Genomic DNA, 20,889 nt, shown 5'->3' on the forward strand with positions numbered 1-20,889 from the left:
ATGCGTGGGACCGGCTTCTTGCAAGCCAAAAGGCCAACTTTGATCGGTCAAGGTAATATGCCCATGGGACTAAAGTGTTCGTGTCTCAATCCTGAGAATTTTGATATTTTCTGATGCGCGTTTGAGCAACATTTTGAGAAAATATGAAGAAATCAAGGTTTTTGCTCAAACTGAGGAAATTTCATAAGACGAAGGAAATAATAATAATAAAATAAGGAATCATAAAGTGTGGAACCGGCTATGGATAAGGCATGGCTGGCCGGCCAATAATCCCGGTCCCATGGCACTTTTCTTAATTTTATATTATGTTCACGATTTTAAGGAAATATCATGAAACTAAGGAGTTTCCATGAGATGAAGGAAACAATAATAATAATAATAAAATAAGGGGCATGTGGGACCGGCCATGGCTAGGGCATGGTCGGCCGGCTAGTGACCGGTCCCGTGAGCCTTTCTTAATTTTATATTATTTTCATGATTTGAAGGAAATATCATGAAATTAAGGAGTTTCATAAGATGAAGGAAATAATAATAATAAACTAATAAGGAATCGTGAGGTGTGGGACCATCCATAACTAGGGCATAGCCGGCCGGCTAGTAGACCCGATCCCATGACACCTTTCTTAATTTTATATTATTTCCTTGATGTGAAGGAAACACCATGAAACTGAGGAGTTTCCTCAAACGAAGGAGTTTTGTTCAAATGAAGGGATTTTCATGAGATCAAGGAAAAATAATAAAAAAATAATAAACTAATAAAGATATCATAGTAAGATGCTGCACAGAAGAAAGAAGATGTTCTTAAGCAGCTTCTTAACGTTGCTCTTTTGCGGGAGGATGAGGACATGTCGTCTTGTTATGACGCGCCTGAGTATGGCAGTTACCTCACGTAATTGTTCTCTTGAAACTTGCGCTACCAGCGTTAGGAATCCGCTTCGTCTTCAGCCTACCGGGTTTTTTTCCTAGGACAGTTGGTGGATACAAGAGATCTCCAGTAGCAATATCAATAGGCTTGTCGTGATCGGGAATGGGCTTGATAGGACGATCATACGAAGAACGAAAGCTGAGAATGCTGAAATACGGATTAATGTACTCGTAAATATTGATGTTAGATGAAACCATACACGCAATAGCGTGATCACAACGGAACTTCTCTGTAAACCAAACCCTACAGCTGCAGGAAAACTTCGCAATATTAACAGCAAAAGTGTACTTGCCGGCCTATACTTCGCACTCCATGTCACCAGACTTGGTTATTATCCACTGAGCACCAGCACGAATGGAAACATGTACTTTTTTCTCTAGCCTGGGACAGATGAATCCTTTGTACATCGGCCCCTTCGACTTCCTTTTACTAATCTAATCCATTATCTTAAGTCTAATCCAGTTAACAAATGTTGCAATAGGCATACCTTTCGCATTCCTAATCCAAGCGTTAAATGACTCTGCAATGTTTGAACACATGTCGCAATAACGACAACCTTCACAATGTGCATTGGACCAACATTCCACTGGAAGTTCACTCAAGAATTTGTGAAGACCATCGCATCCCATATCATTCAACTTTTGCATACCTTCACGAAAGCCTTCATGCGATGATTAATAGAATTGATTGAACAAATCCATTGCAGCACCATGCTCTCCCTTTTTCTTGTTGGTCTTACTGCGGACATTGTTCTTCAAATGCTGGTAACAAAAACCATGATGGACAGTTGGGAAAACATCACGAATCCCTTGGATTAAACCTTCATGGCGATCCAAGAACCAATGCCAATTATCAATAGTTTCACTTGAAACGATACCATATTCCACGGGAAATATTCCTACAAAAACAAAACAAACACAAAAAGAACAAATCATTAAACTGACTGAAACTGCTACTGTACAGAATGAAACCAGTTTCATTCTCTAATCTGACTTCACCAATTAAGGATGAAACTGGTTTCATTCATAATCTGGCATCAAAAAAAATTCTGAATTTCTTTCAAATTTATAATCTGACATCAAAAATGAATCTAAAATAGAATACATACCATTATTCGCATTCTTCCCGGTATCCGCCATAAGACAACCCCTAAATTTTACAGTTAGGAAAGTTGCATCCAAGAACAATATCGGGCAACAATATTCGAAAACCGAGATGTAAGCATCGAAGGCTAAGAACAAACTCTTAAACTGTCTCCCTTCAATAATTAAATCATCCCGACTTCCTGGATCGTTTTTCTTCACGGCTTCACACCACCTAACCAAGTCAGTGTGTGATTTAGTGTCCTCACCATAAAATTCCTTCAAACATAATTCTTTACCGGCATGCGCCTGATCGTAGCTAAATGTTAACCCATAATCACTTTTGAAATCATTAACAATATCCCTGCATTTCTTGTTGGGATTCTGTTTGATCTGGTCAAATATCAATCTCTTGACAAGTTCGCGCATAAGTGGATCATCCTTTGTTCCGTCACTATAACCAGCACAACATGTATGTTCCCCATTATAGCTTTTGAGGAATAAATGACCCTTCACATTGGAAGTCTTCGGAGCTGCATGGAACCTCCGGTCGCATTTCAATTTCTCCTTGTAAAAACACTCGACAGTATACCATTCTGGATTGCTCTTGATGACTCTAACCTTGCGACCAAAAAAATGGTTATATTTTTCAACAACAAGACGAGCTTCATCTCGTCCTCCATAAAAATCTTGACTGAAACCTTTTATAATAAACTCCCATTCAGCTGCCTTACAAGATTTTTTAACTGATATCTTTCCATTGAATGCACGTTCTTGAGACATGGGGATATCTTGAGACGAAGCAAGTTCTTGAGAGGAAGGAATAAGTGACTGATCTGAGCCATTGTATTTACCTAAAAGCAACTCCGTCATTGTAAGTTTACGAGTAACTTTACTGCTGTTCGGAAGATGACAAGGAATAACCACCTGATCTGTGCTAGGGTCTGATGTTAAACGCAACTCGCTTATTGTAGGTTCACGAAAAAAATAAGGAATACGAAGAGGAACACGTTCAAATAAACGAAGCTCCAAGAAAGACAAATGCTTAACAATACAAAATGATAAGAAAGACTAAAGCTTCACATCACTTTCAACAACCATGTTTTTCCCTCGTGGTCAAATACAAACTGAATTGAGTCTGGTGAAATATTATTCCAATAAGAACACACATGCGACTTCAACTCATCAACTATTGACTTCATATTAACTCAGTATGGACATGCATCTGTATCCTGGGTAACCACACAAAGATTATGAAGATCCATCTACAAGGAATATAAACAACATTTATGAATCTAGATGTTTTCAATTGAAAATAAAAAACAAAGACAAAACCAAATTAAACAAACAGGTTGACTAAAAATACAGGATGAAGCTAGTTTCATCCTGCTTTAAAAAACTGGAAAATAAATAAACTAGCCTAGCCTTCACCATCAAGTGCATTTACTACTGGTGTAAGATAATCTAAACCATTACAGTAACCTAGTAGTTATAATAGTTCATTCGAGGATTCCATACATCGTGCTGAGTTCCGTAGAATTGTGACACTCATACTCATCATACCAGTTAGAGCTTTCTTCTATGCAAAAAAAGTAAGCCAATGCAATAACTGATGCTAGGACAATTCCTTACCCACAAAAGCAGTACATAAAAATACTAATTCAGTTCACATCCAAATTGAACAGACAAACTAACCACTGGAAATTCAAATATGAAACTGATCTCAGGAAACTAAGTATATGATGATATTATACAAAATTGAATACAATAACATAATAAACACACGTGATGATATTATGCCAATTCAGTTCACATCCAAACAATGAAAAACTAAAATCTCTTTAATCAATTTGGTTTGCATCTGTGTATATTGCACTGAAAATAAGATTACTAAACCCTAGAAAACATGATTCGAGACATAACAAATAATATTGTCACGTTTAGAAGCACCAACTAAACCCGAAAATGGTTATTAGTAGAACCCTGGATAATCAAAATCAAAAACTAAAACAAAAAAATTAACAAAAATCCCAAAATAAAAATTGCTAGAGAAACTTCAAAATCGACAAACACATAAACGCATTACAACAATTAGACAAAAACCAAATCAAAATTGGATCAATTGAAACTTCAAACTTACTGATTTGATGATATTAGATGATTTGAAAGTAGAGTATTCTAAACTTCGATTCAACAATCGTTAATCACCATGATTGAGCTCCTAGATCTGAAAAGGAAACGAAATCGCTCTGAAAAAAAAAGGAATGAAGCTTGCAGGTGAGGAGAGAAAAAAAAAAGAAGCTCTGAATATGCATGTGTTGCTTCACGAAGAGAAAAAAAATCTGTTTGAAAAAAAAGGGTTTAAAAGGTTAAGGGGTATTTTAGACAAAACGTATTATTTTATTTTTCCTGGGTGAAATATCCAAAATGGATAATTGAACGGTATTTTTTTTATTCTTGTCCATATAAACAGTATATCAAAATCTACAAATCTATTCCACCCAGGAATTATTGGTTTTGGTCTTTTTAACCAATTTTGTGTAATTTTTAAAATATCAAGTCTAAAACCGACTTAAAGATTGATCAAGGCATATTGGTATTGTAGCTTTCATCTTAATTATTAAATTATCATGTTCAAATTGTTATTTTGTGGGTGAGCATCCAACACAAACTAATTGTCAATTAGTAGAGTGGACTTTCCGTTCAATATTTAGTGTTATATAGGAATCAACAATATGGATTTATTATTACATATACAAGAAAGAGCACGTGTGTTGAACGCTCATTTTTTTTCACAGTTATCTTTCGTTTTTTACTATAACGCTGCAACAGTATGTGTTGTAACATTAGTTAAATCAACATTTTTTTTCTTTCTCATTCAGAAGTTAATAATCCAACAATACTTTCATGTAAGTTAATAATATGGATAAACAATATTTATTATACTTGTTCTAGCGACGACCCATATGGTATGGATGAATCCCAGCTGCATCGACGCGACTGATGAGTGACATCCTTCAACAGGAAACTTCTTATTTGATAAGTTTCCAGGCCCACGACATCTGATGAAATTTGACGAACCCATTCCTTGCTAAAACTTTCGTATATTAACCCCATAACAAACATACAAATTCAAAAAACTGTAATTAACCAAGTACCAAATATAAAAATTTGAGACTCTATATTCACTAATTAACTTGACAACAAAAATGCACATTCCAAAATCTATACATAATAATGATTCTCGTGTGAACAAATATCTAAATAATGTAAAATGAAAATGAAATTGAAGCTGAAATTTGTTCAAAGATAACGTAAACTAAACTGAAGGCATCCATATCTATCAATTATTTACTTTACGACTAATCCCTTTATGAAACAAATTGTTTCAACGAACATTTTATTAACCATTTACTATTAATTTGTATATGTTTTAAGAAACTTAACCGTAGACACAAAGGCAATAATATTGCTATTTACCTGCTTATTGTAAAATCGGGGGTCTAACAACCACACCCAATATTTTGTTCGGCAATCTAAATAGACAACCTCCAATATACTTTCAAGAGAATCAACTAGACAGTCAGACTCAATCTATAGAAAAGTATGTCAAAGATTTATATCTCAATTTCACAATTCAATCTGCAATCAAAAAAATAGGAATTTGCGAGCCCGATTGAATAAGAGAAATAACTTAGACGGTATCAAAAACCAATATCCAAGTGTCAATCAATTCAATCAACAACCCAAGGGTCGGATTCAAGAACCAATTGAACTTAACGCATAACCTGTGATATTTCTATTATATAACAAAATATAACGCGGAAAAGAAATAACACAGACACCAGAAATTTTGTTAACGAGGAAACCGCAAATGCTGAAAAACCCCGGGACCTAATCTATCTTTGAACACCACACTGTATTAAGCCGCTACAGAGACTACCCTACTACCAATTAACTTCAGACTGGAATGTATTTGAGCCCTAATCAATCTCACACTCATCAAGGTACAGTTGCGCTCCTTATGTCTCTGAACCCCAACGGGATTCTACGCACTTGATTCCCTTAGATGATCTCACCCACAACCAAGAGTTGCTACGACCCAAATTCGAAGAGTTGATAAACAAATCCGTCTCACACAGAAAAGTCTATTGGAATAGATAAATCTGTCTCCCACATAAATACCTATGAGTTTTGTTCAGTCTTTTGATAAATCAAGGTGCACATGAACCAATTGATAAACCAGACTTATATTCTCGAAGAACAGCGTAGTATTATTCATCACCTCACAATAATCTTAATCGTATGGAAGCGAAACAAGATATTGTGGAATCACAAACGATGAGACGAAGATGTTTGTGACTTCTTTTAATCTTACCTATCGGAGATAAATCTCAAGCAAATCTTGGCAAAGATAATACTCAATCACGATAGTAGAAGTAAGATCTGAACACACAAATACAGAGAAAATAATTGGGTTTGGCTTCACAATCCCAATAAAGTCTTCAAGTCGTTAACCTACAAGGTTTCATGAAAACCCTAAGGTTAAAGGAGAACTGACTCTAGTCGCAACTAGTATCACACAGAAGGTGTGTGGATTAGGTTTCCAAGTTGCTATAATTCTCCCTTATATAGTTTTCAAATCAGGGTTTGCAATCTAAGTTACCTTGGTAACTAAGCATTCAATATTCACCGTTAGATGAAAACCTGATTAGATTCAAGCTAATATCTTTCAACCGTTAGATCCACTACGAAAATACTAAGTTTTACTCACGCCAAATTAGCGTGGCTATTGATCAAAAATCCGTGGCAAAAGACAATTTGCCACGCTGGCATGCCGTAATAAATAGTTCGGTGGCTAATACTATTTGCCACGGTGATTTCCACGGTTTTTACAGCGTAGCTATTAGTGGAAGAGAATTTACCACGCCTCCCGTCGTGGCTGGTTATCAGTTGGATGTCTCACGTATCTGGTTATTAGCCACGGTTTCAGCTATTTGTTCTGTTCGTGGTTGTTGCTCCAAGATTATTTTCCAAGGATTTTACTGTATTTGTTTAAAAGATGATATTTTTGGTTGCTAGACACTAAAATGACCAATATTAACACTACAAATTTTCCAAGAAAACAATTCTTTCATTCAAAACACACACAAATACTACAAGGTTATCCGATTGAGTACATTCAACAAAAGCAAATAAAAATATTTAACAGTAAAGCATTTCGAGTCTGGTACAAGTTTCAAAAGAAAATTTTAATCGAATGTGGGAAAATAAAATACATCAACTTCCAAAGTTAATCAACATATAGCTTTGAGCATAAATATCTTTCAATGGAACCTGCAAAATATAAACATCAAATTTGATATCATATCAATGACAAATAACATTTAAAAAAAAAATCTACTATATACTACCAATATCCATGGATGCCTAATATAAGTTATGTCTAAACCATATCCATTTAAGAAGATATAGAATCATAGACACATCAAAATAACAAACTGTGTTCTCCCATGTACACCTATGTATTAAAATAAATACAAATATCCAATTATATATTCGAGGCTCGAGAAAAAACACCTAGTTACGCAAAAATTCAGGCCATGGCAGAAACATAAGCAAGGAAATCAGAATAGTACGAAAAACAATTAAATGTGAAGGATTCCTGGAGTTCACATTACCAAGTCATTATAAGAAGAGATATAGAGGCTCTGTTAAATGTGATGATAATACTAAAAATTATTTCGAACAGAGAGAATGTGATCTTTACTACTGGAGATCAAATAGCAAATAGAAAAGATGATTACGCCTTTAATTATTAAAGAGTAGTGAAACTGGTAGCTAGAGATACACAAAGATCATGTCATATGGGGAACAAAATTAATTTCCTCAAGGATTTCTAGGAATGAGAAATTACTTGATAGTCATCAAACACCAAGTCTTGCGTCGGAGAGCAAGTTCCAATTCTCGAAATGCACTTAGAAGCAAGAAATATCCAGGTTGACAAACTCCTACCACTGCCACAAGCCTGGAGAACATAAAGTAGGGCTATTTAGTTAAAATATTTGAAACCACAGGCCTGGAGAACATAAAAATAGGGTTATTTAGTTAAAATATTTGAAGAAACAAATAAGTTTATCTGATAGGAAATAGAAAAATCCAGTAGTCTCGTTCCATTACATGGAAAAACAAAGATGCCTCTAACATATGAAGCAATTCATTGACAGAATAACGATCGACTCTTCTCCAACTAGGGAATGCTCCACATTATAGGGAGTGCTCCATGGATTCATTCTCCAGTATTGAAAAGATTAAATTACTTGAGAGTACATAAGCTACATAGAGAATGTTGTCAAGTAGATGAACATAATTTCATCTTACATAGTTAATGCTTTTCAGATCGCCAAATTCTGGTCTCTCTCAAAAATAAAAAACTGGTCTCTCATGATCACATCTTAGACTTCCATGACTATTAGAACGCAAAACATAGTAGATACCGGCCTTTTGGTGCCACATGAAATGGAATACAAACACACCTAGAAGATAAACATCGGCTATCTTGCACCACTACACAAAATAGCAATTGTTATATAAACACAAAAATCCTTACCAGCCAGCTTTCACTTGAATCCAGAACAATGTACCTAACCCAAAGGAAAGCCCTTTGACTTCTTTTGCTTCTCTGGCTCTACGAAGTTTCTACGTTTTTCACTTCTGCAGTCTATATTAGAATACATCAAATGACAGAAGTGCAACCAAACTCAAGCATGGCTCAAAATATTAGTTAATGGGAAATATTAAAGTTACTTTATCAATTTTGGTCTAGGTATATTGTCTTGTTTGCAATTATTCTATGTGAGTAGTTAAGGTTACATTCCACACTATTATTACTGCAGAACATTTCAGAGAAACAAAAGCATGACAAAAGGATTATTTCTGAATTGTAATATTTTTATTGGAAAACATCTAACAAAAAGATTCACATACTCCCATCCACGAACCGGTTATGATATAAAACCCAAAGGCCGGAGCGGATGAGTGATAATAATAGGATTAAGATACAGACTGCTAAATGCCTACGAAAAACACAAAGCAAGACTGGAAATTTAAAGGATTACTTGTTTGCTTGAATTACGTGCAACTATGCGATGCAAGTAGCCTATGTGGCCTCTGAAAACCATTTAGATTTTACCCCTTTCCTAGTAAAGGAATAAAAATCAAGTGAGAACAGAATGATCACAAGCTTTCTAGGATGTGGTATTGATGAAACCTTCCTCCTTGAATGAATATAAGTAATATGACCACCTTCAGAAATACATACCACATCCCAACAGTAAGCAAGAATCACCATCTGCCGAAAAAATGGATCCCCCTTGTTCAAAAAATAAATAAAGGTTTAATTGAAGATGGTTACCACACACATCGAACTGAACACTCATGGCTAAGCCTCCTCATAATCTGTGGAAAGTAGTTAAATATAAAGAATTGATACAGTTGACTTATAAAAGATGCGAACGAGACTATATTTCCACTAAACACAACACTTGCCAGATAATACTTTGCTAAAACAAGATTCTACCAAATATATCAAGGTGAATGACAATTTGTGATGTTAATCACCAACTGAAACACAAAACCAAGAGGCAATGTTTCTCTTTCCTTTCTAGAGAGAGAATACCAGATAGAAAAGCATTTACATAGACTCTTGATAATTAAGCCAATAACCTACCCTTAAACAGCTGGTTTCACAAGAATGGATTCTCAATACACATTCATGATGCACATCTCTTACTGAAAGCATATCTATTCTTATGGAATAACCAACCTAGAAAAACCTACATAATGGGTTTTTCATAGACAGATTGCACTTGAAATTGGAATCAACCACCGTGTGGATAAAAAAGGACATAAGAGAGTTGATGTTAAAGCAAGAACCTTTACTAGGATAAAACAAAAATCATACTATAGATCTAACAGAAACTCAAAACGTATGACATTCGTACCAGGAAATGAAAGGAACAAGTAATCGACTTTCTTACCAGCTTGCTAAGATACAATTTGATCTCAAAATCAATGAAGACTTGCAGAGAAAGAAGAAATTGATGCATTTCTTTATTCCAAATCTGATACAATATCGGAAAATTGTTCAAATCAAAGAAGATAAAACTATTAATCATTGTAAAAAAAATTGAAGACAGATATACAATTAGGTTGAATCTAACAAAAAGAATAAATAATACTTTAAAACCCTAGTTTATGAAAATCAAAATAAGAATACCTAATTTTACACAAACACCAACTTACTTGAAAGATTGTCTTCTCTACGTAAAGGGTTTCAGAGTATTGATTTTCTCTTTTAGTATGCATAATCGGAGAAAGGGGAGAGTTGAGGGGGAACTGGGAAGTGGGAGTTATCTCTTAAGATGGGATCGTTGGTTCCTATTGGTTTACTAGCACGACTAAAGGTTTTTGGATAGCTTCGCGGGTTATAATTTAGAAAATATTTGCTACGGCACTATTTTTATTCCCGAAGCAAAAGCCCTACAATACCCACGGCCCACTCTATCGTCAGTAGAGATCATCCGACGGGCTGATAACTTATAAACCTACACTCGTGGAAAATTTATACTATGCCGTAGAAAATGAGGGGTCTATTTGCCACGACTGCGGATTCAATATGTGGTCAATAGCCACAGATATATGAATCTGTGGCAATAGGGTCGTGGCTAGAAATCATTATTTTTGTAGTGATCGAACTTAACTTGTTATACACAAATGAAATGTACCTTCATTTAATTTTGAGTAACCGTACCTAAACGTGTATACTAGGTTGGCTCAACAGTAGTTAACCGAAGTTAGCTATATGAACACTCTCATATCAACCTTATTCATCTTAACCACAACTAGTTCGGATGACTCAGATGAAACTAGTTATAGAGTTGTTCAATTGTTATATTCTCATAGAAGTATATAAGAACACAATTGAAGCAAAATCAGTTTGATTTACTCGAATCAATTCATGAACATTATAGCCACGGTTTGCATATAATGCATTCCTTAATATATAGATGTATTAGTTCATGAACAAACCGATTTTAGAACTTTAACCACTCAAGTATGCAAACGGGTACGCATACTTAAAGTAGCCGGACTGAGTTTGGGTTCGCCAGTATGAAAACGGGTACGCATACTTCCAAACACAATAGAAATTCCCGGACCCAAACCCTTCGCCAGTACGCGTACGGCTATGTGTACTTAGGCACCCGGAATTACACAACTAACAGGCACGCATACGGGTATGCATACTATTTCCGGTCATGGATCACATATATGCACGCACGCATACTATTTTCATAATCCAATGATGATTAAGTGTTCTAAACTCCATTTCAATCATTTAAACATTCTTAGAGGATGACAATAAATGTTTTCACGAACTATTAGCATCAAAGCAATTTTCAAGTTATTGAAATAATCATAACGAAACATTTCAAGTCGACACCAAATAATCATAAGCGAGTTAAACTCATCTCGAAATCTCAAATGTGCATAATCGAATACTACATAGTAATACTACTTTTGTCTCAATATAGGAGATAGAGTAGAAATAGACTTTCCAAGTGATAGATGAGTTTTAGTCTCCACATACCTTTTGTTGATAAAGTTCCACAAGCTCTCCTTAGTAGTTCTTCGTCTTCAAATGATGAACTCCGTGAAGTCTAATGCTCAACTACACAATCCATCCTAGAGAGATTACTATAAGTAGACTAGAAATCAAGACTTATAGTTTTGATCACTAACATTGACAAACAAGCTTGAGATAACAACGCTTGCGAGTTTGACCGAGCAGTGCTCTAACAATCTCCCCCTCTGTCAATTTTAGTGACAAAACTATCAATACATATGGATTACAAAATAAATAGACTTTGTATCTTCTCATCCAAATGCTTGATCTCCTTGGTTCTTCAGCATTACTCGAAATCTTCGTCACTTCCAAGTATTCCAATTATTCTAAATGTGTTCAACTCAGTATCATAGTTGTTGAAGATACGTAGCTATAACAATGAGAAAACAATTGCTCTAAATCATTGATATACAGTGTCATAGTATTATCACACAGCATCAAAGTCCAATTTGAAAAAAGCGGGGGTCTAACAACCACACCCAATATTTCGCTTAGAAATCTGTATGGACAAACTCCAATATACTTTCTAGAGAATCAACTAGACAGTCAGACTCAATCTAGATAAAAAGATATCAAAGAGTTTATATCTCAATCTCTCGATTTGATATATACTCAAGCAAATAGAAATCTACGAGTCTTTATCAAATACTAGAGAGATAACTTGGATGGTACAAAAGACCAATATCCAAATGTCATTCAATTTAAATCAACAACCAAAAGGTCGGATATTCTAATTGATTGAACAACGCAGAACCTATGATATTTCAATTATATAACAAAATATAACGCAGAATAGAAATAACACAGACACCAGAATTTTTTTAACAAGGAAACTGCTAATGCAGAAAAACCCCGGGACCTAGCCCAGATTGAACACACACTGCATTAAGCCGCTACAGACAATAGCCTACTACAAATTAACTTCGGTCTGGTCTGTAGTTGAACCCCAACCAATCTCACACTGATCCAAGGTAAAATTATGCTCATACTTCTCTGATCCCAGCAGGATACTACGTACTTGATTCCCTTAGTTGATCTCCCCACAACCAAGAGTTGCTATGACCTAAAGTCGAAGACTTTAATAAACAAATCTGTATCACACAGAAAAGTCTACAGTAATAGATAAATCCGTCTCCCACGAATATACCTACGAGTTTTGTTCCGTCTTTTGATAAATCAAGGTGAACATGAACCAATTGATAATCCGAACTTATATTCCCGAAGAACAGCCTAGTATTATCAATCACCTTACAATAGTCTTAATTCACGCATCGAAAAAAGATATTGCGGAATCACAAACGATGAGACGAAGATGTTTGTGATTACTTTTTATCTTGCCTATCGGAGATAGAAATCTCGATCCAATTATTACAGTTGTACTCGTACGATAGAAACAACAAGATCAGATCACACAACTACAAGAAAGTAGTATCGGTCTGGATTCACAATCCCAATGAAGTCTTCAAGTCGTTAACTTGGTTTAGAAGAAAAAACCAAATGTTAAAGGAGAATCGACTCTAGCTTAGCACAACTAGTATCACACAAAATGTGTGGGGATTAGGTTTCCCAGTTGCTAGAGTTCTCTCTTATATAGTCTTTCAAATCATGGTTTGCAATCTATGTTAGCTTGGTAACAAAGCATTCAATATTCACCGTTAGATGAAAACCTGATTAGATTCAAGCTAATATTTATCAACCGTTAGATCGAAACATAGCTTGTTATACACAGATGAAATGCACGTTTCTAGGCTTGTGTAACCGTACCCAAACTTGTACATTAGTTTGTTCAACAATAGTTAACCAAATGGTAATCCATATGATCACTTTCATCTCAATCATATTCTTCTTCACCATAACTAGTTCAAATGACTCAAATGAACTAGTTAGAGAGTTGTTCAATTGCAAGGAAATCTTATGTACTACACAAGACACAGTTGAAGCAAAAACGATGTGATTCACTTGAATCGGTTCATGAAATATATAGCCACGTTTTGCAATTTCATTCCTTAGTTAATATGAATAAGTTCGTGGACTTAAGTTCCCGGATGGAGTTTACAAACTCCAGCAGAAATTCTCGGGTTTGAGAACTTTGCCAATTCACGGACTGGGTTCGCGGACTTAGCTCATGCACTGCTCCGGTTCACTTGATCAACAAAGTTCGCAAATTTCGGTTCAAGGAATAAAGACTTATACATATATGTGTTCCCACAACAATGCTTATTGTTGTAGTTTTGAAAGTGGTAGTAAAAGTTCGTTGCTCGGACTTGTAAAGATTTAAAAATAAAAATATATACACAATATTTGTCACAATGGGTGAGAGGTACTGGGACTAATGATTCGGCCAATTTTCATAACATAGGGCTCAATGATTTATTCTCAACAATAATCGCTCAAAACATAAATTATATGGACTTTTATTTTGCCAAAGTAGATTTTCAAAACATTGATTGTAAGTCCTAAGCATGATGTATCAAAACACCTAAGCCAAGCATACATCATCAAATTAAATAACAACCAATTAATTCAAATCATATTTCAATTTTAAATTAATGCAAAAGTTTTAAAAAGAATTAATGAAATTACCCCAAGTATGCAGTTTGGCCTCCTCCGTCGTCCCAGTGTTGGGTTTTAGCTCATCATAGTAAAAATACTCTCAAAATAATTATTTATTGCTCAAAAAGTGGTTTACAAATGATGAAAAGGTGTAAAACAATTGAACAGAAAAATCGCAACAGAAATAACTGTTGCAAAGGCGCTGTTCAGCTGTTACAAGAAGAACGATAAATGATAACTGTTGTTGTACGACTAACTACGACCCACGGGTGTGCGTCTTAGACACTGTTGATAAACGACTGCTGCTGCGAGTCCGTCCTTCGTGTTCTTCATCTTCATCAATGGCGGCAGCAACAGCAGAGAGAAATCATGGTTCTCGATTCTGCAGCGTTCCTTCTCTCCTCCCAACTCTCGACAGCCCTTCTACTCGACCCAAGGAGTTAATTTATACCCAACAGTAGCATTTAATCCCTCGCAATAACTCCATATAATCCTTCATTATTCGGTTTAAAGAAAAATATTCTAAAAATATTTTCTTCCCTGTTTTGTTTGATCACGCGTCTGCAGCTGAAAAATCACCTTAATTGTCTTCTAAACGGTCCAAAAGTGTGCTAGAGTCCTCCATGCATCATCATAACACGTCCGAATCCCTCAAAAATCCTCTCAAACCCGTGACTGCCCTGTTCTCTGATGATGACTTGTTTAGCCGATTCTAGCCAAATTCGATCGACCAGAACGCTTGCAATAGGTTTATATATATCCTAGGAACAATCTCACCAAGTTTCAGCCATTTAATCACCCTAAAACACCTTCAAAATTGGATCGAAAATTCTGCCAGTTGAAAGGAAGCTTTTCCCGCCAATTTTGATTTTTTCAAATAAAGAAGATGACCTCCCCCTAATCCTGTACGGGTGTCCCTTTAGCAATTTGGGCTGAAATAGTAATTCTTGGGTGGAAATAGTAATTTTTCTGGGTTCCTCCGGGACATTTATGGGACGTTTCCGGTGCATTTCTGGGGTGCCTTTAATACTTTATCCTGGGGTGTAAATCATCACTTTTTGAGCAACTCTTTCCATACAAGGGTATTTTCTCCAAAAACACCTAAACAAACATAAAAACACAATATTAGTACAAAAATAGAGTTCCAACAATACAGACATTGAGGACAAATTAGACACAAAAATGTGTCTATTGATGAGTGCTAAAAAGCGCATATTTCTATATATTTTTCTTGGCATTTAACTCATCTTTTGTGCATTAATTCTACATTTTATCCCATATTCTGTATTTTCATTGTTTTCAAGAATAAAAAATTTTCTTAATTAATTTTTCATTTTTAGGTAATAAATAAAGTCGGATGACTTGCGGAGCAGAAAAGTGGTGAAAAGCCAGGAAGAATGGAGCACACGTCCAAAAAGCTAGGAATGGGCTCAAGAAGGAAGAATTGTTCTTAAAGAAGATATGGGCTTGGCATACCCAAGGCCCAAAACCCTTACCCAAACCCATTTTCTATATCCATAACCGCCTCCATTCTCAGCCGTTAGATGGGACTACATCGAAATCCTACGGTCGCTCCTTCGTAGAGCATCAAAATCTGAAGTCTCTGCAAAACACCACAGCGCTTAAATTCCAAGCCTTCAGATTAGATTGTAGTTGAATCCAACGATCGCTTCTTTGCCTGCGCATCAAACCTCGATACTTCCGCTTAACACTACAACACCTAACTCCATCTGGTGTCGTTAATTTTGTTGTATTGTATAATCCAACGGTCGCTTCAGGATCCACTTCATCTCACCGTCAGATTGATCTTTCATCTCCATATCCCACGGTCGAGATTCGCCAAACATCGAACTCGATGATCCCGCTACACACCATAGCGACCGAACCCTATGACCTAACCAAACATCCCATTCTTCCCAAAACAATCGACCTTCACCTTCTTCCTCTCCACCATACCCTGTGCAGAACCACCACCATCACCCTGCCACTGCCATCGCCACCACCTACTCCATAGTCACCTAAACACCACCACCAACTCCACTATAATCATTCCCCCCATCTTCTAGCCATCTATCCTACCAATTTCTTTTCTTTTCTTTCTCATAAAACCCTAGGAAAGAAATTGGTACAATAGCTAGGGCTAGAGAAGAAATAGAAGCATGGGAATGGAGCAGGAGACTAAGGAGAAGAATGGGTCGAAGTCAGTAGCGTGTAATCGCATCAATTTGGGTAAGAATTTACCAAACCCTAGTTCTGTCAATTTGGGGGTTTTTACATAAATCCTAATTAGGTTGAGATAGAGCATGGAGAAGATAAAGTGGGTGATATAGGGTAGGTAATTGAACCTAACTGTGATTTTCTGTCACATTAGGTAGAACCCTAATGTCTACTGTTTGGGGAATTTTTGGGTGAAAAGGGTGTAAACCCTAATTATGTAATTGGGTATAAAAGGGGATATTGGGTGAGTGTTGGAATCATGCCTGGATTAGCCAGTGTGTCACCCAAGAGCACTGGAATAGCCAGTGTCTCAAGGGTTAGTGTTTAATTTGCAACTATCTTTATGTTTATTCCATTACTCTTATTTAGTTTCAATTCAGTTCATGTTTTTGTTTTATGTCTTCTGTGTTTGTTTATGATCAGTTCAATGCTCTGTTTAGTAATTGTTTTGTTTTTGTTGCTGTTATGTGAGCTCACATGTGTATGTGTATAGCTAGGCTGAGATGATGCCTTAAGTCACTGTTAGTGGTGGAATGCTAGGTTATAATTCATGTAAATTGAGTTGATTGAGTAATGGAGGAATTTAGTGCTCAACTGTGCTTGTGATTGATTGTGCTGTCAAAAGACAGTCAATGCTAGGAGTAAACAGTTGAGCAAGCTTCTTCTCCTTCCATTCCATTTATGTATGCCCTGGAACATAGGCAGGCTTGAACCTTCACCTAGCTCCATTAGGGACAGGGATTTAACATAGAATTACACCATCTGGCTAGGTCACAAGGTGGATTCATAACCTAGTTGTGTTGTTTCTCTGTTGTGTATCTGTAATTTTGCTCCCCTGCCATTGCCCTTGGCTTAGGCCTTGGTTCCATTGTTCTTGTTTAGTTTCATTGTTCTGTCACCTGTTTTGTGTTTTGTATTTGTATCTGTTTCCTTGTGTTTTTTGTTTTATCATCCATTGTCTCATTATTTCACTACCATCTTCATTGCCATTGTAAATTTGCATCCTTTTGCCCTGTGTTGCTTCCATGTATATACCATTGTCACTTTTTCTTTGTACATGTCATTGTAAATGCCATCCTTGGTCCTGTGTGATTTAGTGCCCTGTCTGCCTAGAGCCTGCTTTACCTTGTCTGCCTGAACAGCTCCTGCTCTCCCTTTCCCTGCTGAGCACCTGCCCTTTGCACTGCTGCTGCTGCAACTGAGCTTGGCTCAGCTAAGACCAAAGTTTAGTTCAAGGCCCAGCCACAGTTCAGGTTAAGGCCTAAGGCCCAGTTCACTGTTACCAAGCCCAGTTCACATCAAAAGACCAAAAGCCCATAAGTTCACAGTCAATCCAAAAGCCCACTGAGCCCAAAACCATTTCATTGTTACAAAAAACCCACTAAGCCCAAAGCACAATTAGAAGCCCAATAGCAATTTAGAAGCCCAATAGCAATTTAGAGCCCAAATAGCTAGAAACTCCAAAACACTCCCAGTCTCTGTGGATCGACCCGTACTTGCACGAGCTACAACCGATGACCGTGCACTTGCGGTATTACTGTAGGCCCGCGTTTTCATTGCTCTTCAATTTTATACACTTTCCCGGGCCCACCATCTATCAAATACCCCCAAACTTATTGTTTGCTAGTCCTCGAGCAAATTTATTCTTGAAAAGTGACCGGGTTAATCTCGGGTGGGTTTATCAGAGGTGTACCCACAAAAACCAATACTCCAGACCCTAGCTATCTACGAAAAATCTTGGAAAGCACTAAAGAACCTCCTTGGTTGGCATACTTATTAATTACAGGAGGAAGTACCCTGACGCGAAATTCCAATTGCTGTATACGAGTTTGCACTCAAGCATACTAAAATTCATATAAGTGAGAGAGCTCTACTAAGATAGTTTCACGATGGACATCATACTCGGAGTCAGACTAATCACGTGAAAAGATTAAGAAGATGGAAAAAGAAAAATGTAGATGGTTGAAAAGTGAACGGTGTTTCCAAGGTGAACCTATCCTAAATGACTGAGTTACCGGTCTGACTAATATCAACACACTGGCATATACAAGGGAACCAGTGGTCAATAGTCCTAACTCTAGGTCAACACAACTGGCATATACAAGGGTACCAGTGGTCGACTTTATTGAATTTTATTCCGTTTGCTCTAATGGTCTGGTCTCAATTTTTTTTTTTTTTTTTCTCTTTTTTTTTTTTCATAACTTTGTTTTTTTTTTTTTTTTTTATGGGTATCTCAATCACTCTATTTCACCCTAGCAATGGTAACAACTTGAATCGTGTGCCCCACCAAATCACTTGAAACAAAAGAAAACTAAAAATAGAAAGTGAAAAGGACTTGACGAGATATGGCGAAACTATCATGTTATTTCTAACACCTGAGCTCTGTGCTTTTATGAATAGACTCTATAGATGTTTCCATCTAGTCAGATTGGTTCCTCAGCTCCTAAAACAAAAATGTTTCCATCCACTTAGATTGGTTAGTGCTATCCTTAATAGGCGTAAATTCTAGGCTCTGGAGTTTATTTATTGCAACTAAAAAGTTTCTCCCATACCCCCAAACTTAAATTTAACATTGTCCTCAATGTTCTAAAGATGAAACTAAAAGCATGAACAAGGAGAAACTGTTACCACTTGAAGCAAGAGAGATAAGGAAGGATATTACCGTGTCGCAAGAATATTTGGTGACCTCCCAATAAGTGCTAAGTTTAAAGTCTTCAGCCAGACTTAGGAAAGGATTAGTCAACTCGAACCATAAAGTAACAGTCGAAATAACTGTGGGTCTTCAAAACGAAAAAGAGCTGACCAAAGGAAACTACAATAACCCAAGAAAGTGAACAAGAATAACATGCCCTTATCTAGTTTCCTGATTAAGATATTTATATCTAATTGTGGTTCAGGTTCAGGTTCTATGAAAGGGTCTAAATAAAATATTTTCCTCGGATGCATTTCCTCATAGGTTGGATCCAAATTATTAGGTCATAGAGTTTGGAAAAACTCGAATAAGAACTTAGAATCACAAAATAATAATAACCTAAATAACTGAGGATCCTCTAAGTCAATCAGGTTTGACTTACATAATTGACCACAGTGAGAGTAGTGGTCATTCTTAAGCAAATGTGTCGATTCTAATTTCCTAAAGCATTTAGGTTTAGTCTCAAAACTTAATAATTGACACATCTGAAATTTATATGTTCCCACAATTGGTAGAAAAGTTTTTGGTGGGAAAACAAAGTCAATCTTAGTATTACTGCCTGGGCTAACCTCATCAACCAGAGGATGGGTTTCTAACAACTGAGCTTCTTTCTGGACATCATTAGGTTCGGGAAAACGTGTATGAAGATAATCTTGTAAGATGGTTGAGGCACAAATGTCAAGTCCTACAGGAGGGTACTTTCTAAGAGTTAAAGCACACGGAGAATGATAATCACCCCCAAACTTAGAGTATTCTGTGTCTCTAGAAAGACTAGTCACAACTTCCCTAATTTCTAGGTCATCAGATTCCTGGAAATGGTCAATATATTCTTCTAAGTTGGGTTCATCCTCACTCATTTCTACGAGTTTATCATCTTCTAAGACTAGTGTTTCTAAATCGCTAGATTCTAAAACAGTATTCTCAGGGTAAACTCTTTCCTCTAAACCATCATCACAATCATATAAAGGCTCATAAACTAAGGTTTTAATCATAGTTACCTCCTCCGATTCACTGATAGGCACATCAAATAATGGATTATCCAACATACTGCAGGCTAAAGGATTATGAACTACGTCGTCTAAAACGGTGGTATCTCTAGTCAAATCCACATCCTTTTGAATAGGTGAATAATTATTAAAATTATTTGGATTTGTACTAGAAACAACACTATCATTATAAAGCTAAATCGGAGTAACAAGCTCCTGATCACTATGCCTACATATTTCATGTTCTTCATCAATACTATACTCATCATAATCATCACTATAATAACATGAAAAAGATCGAACCTTATCAAAACAAGTAGTGTTATCACTTCTAACCTCGTCCTCTAAATTAGGCAAATATTCACTATTGATATCAAGGGTAGAATTAGAAACCCTATTTTGGAAATTTAGATTATTTCGAGCAGCATTAGCTAACTGTTCATTTTCTGCCTCTAAACGTGCTTGAATTTCACTGAACGTAACACTTATACTTTCACAAGTCTCATTGAATATCTTAGACCGTTGTGTACTCTCTTCTCTTGAACTAACTGCACGTTCATACTCCCTTCGAATTTGTTGGTAGGTTTCTTCTAGAGATTGAACAGGTTTATAATGTCATAATCAGGACTAGTTTTTAAGTAATTTTCCAAAAACGCATGACTAGTACTATAATATTCCTGATTTTCTTGCTCGTAAGACCAATTCGTGTGTGGATAGTAATTGGGCTCACTATGGTATGAACCATAACC

The sequence above is a fragment of the Papaver somniferum genome, chromosome 8, assembly GCF_003573695.1.
Source record: "Papaver somniferum cultivar HN1 chromosome 8, ASM357369v1, whole genome shotgun sequence".
NCBI lineage: Eukaryota > Viridiplantae > Streptophyta > Magnoliopsida > Ranunculales > Papaveraceae > Papaver > Papaver somniferum.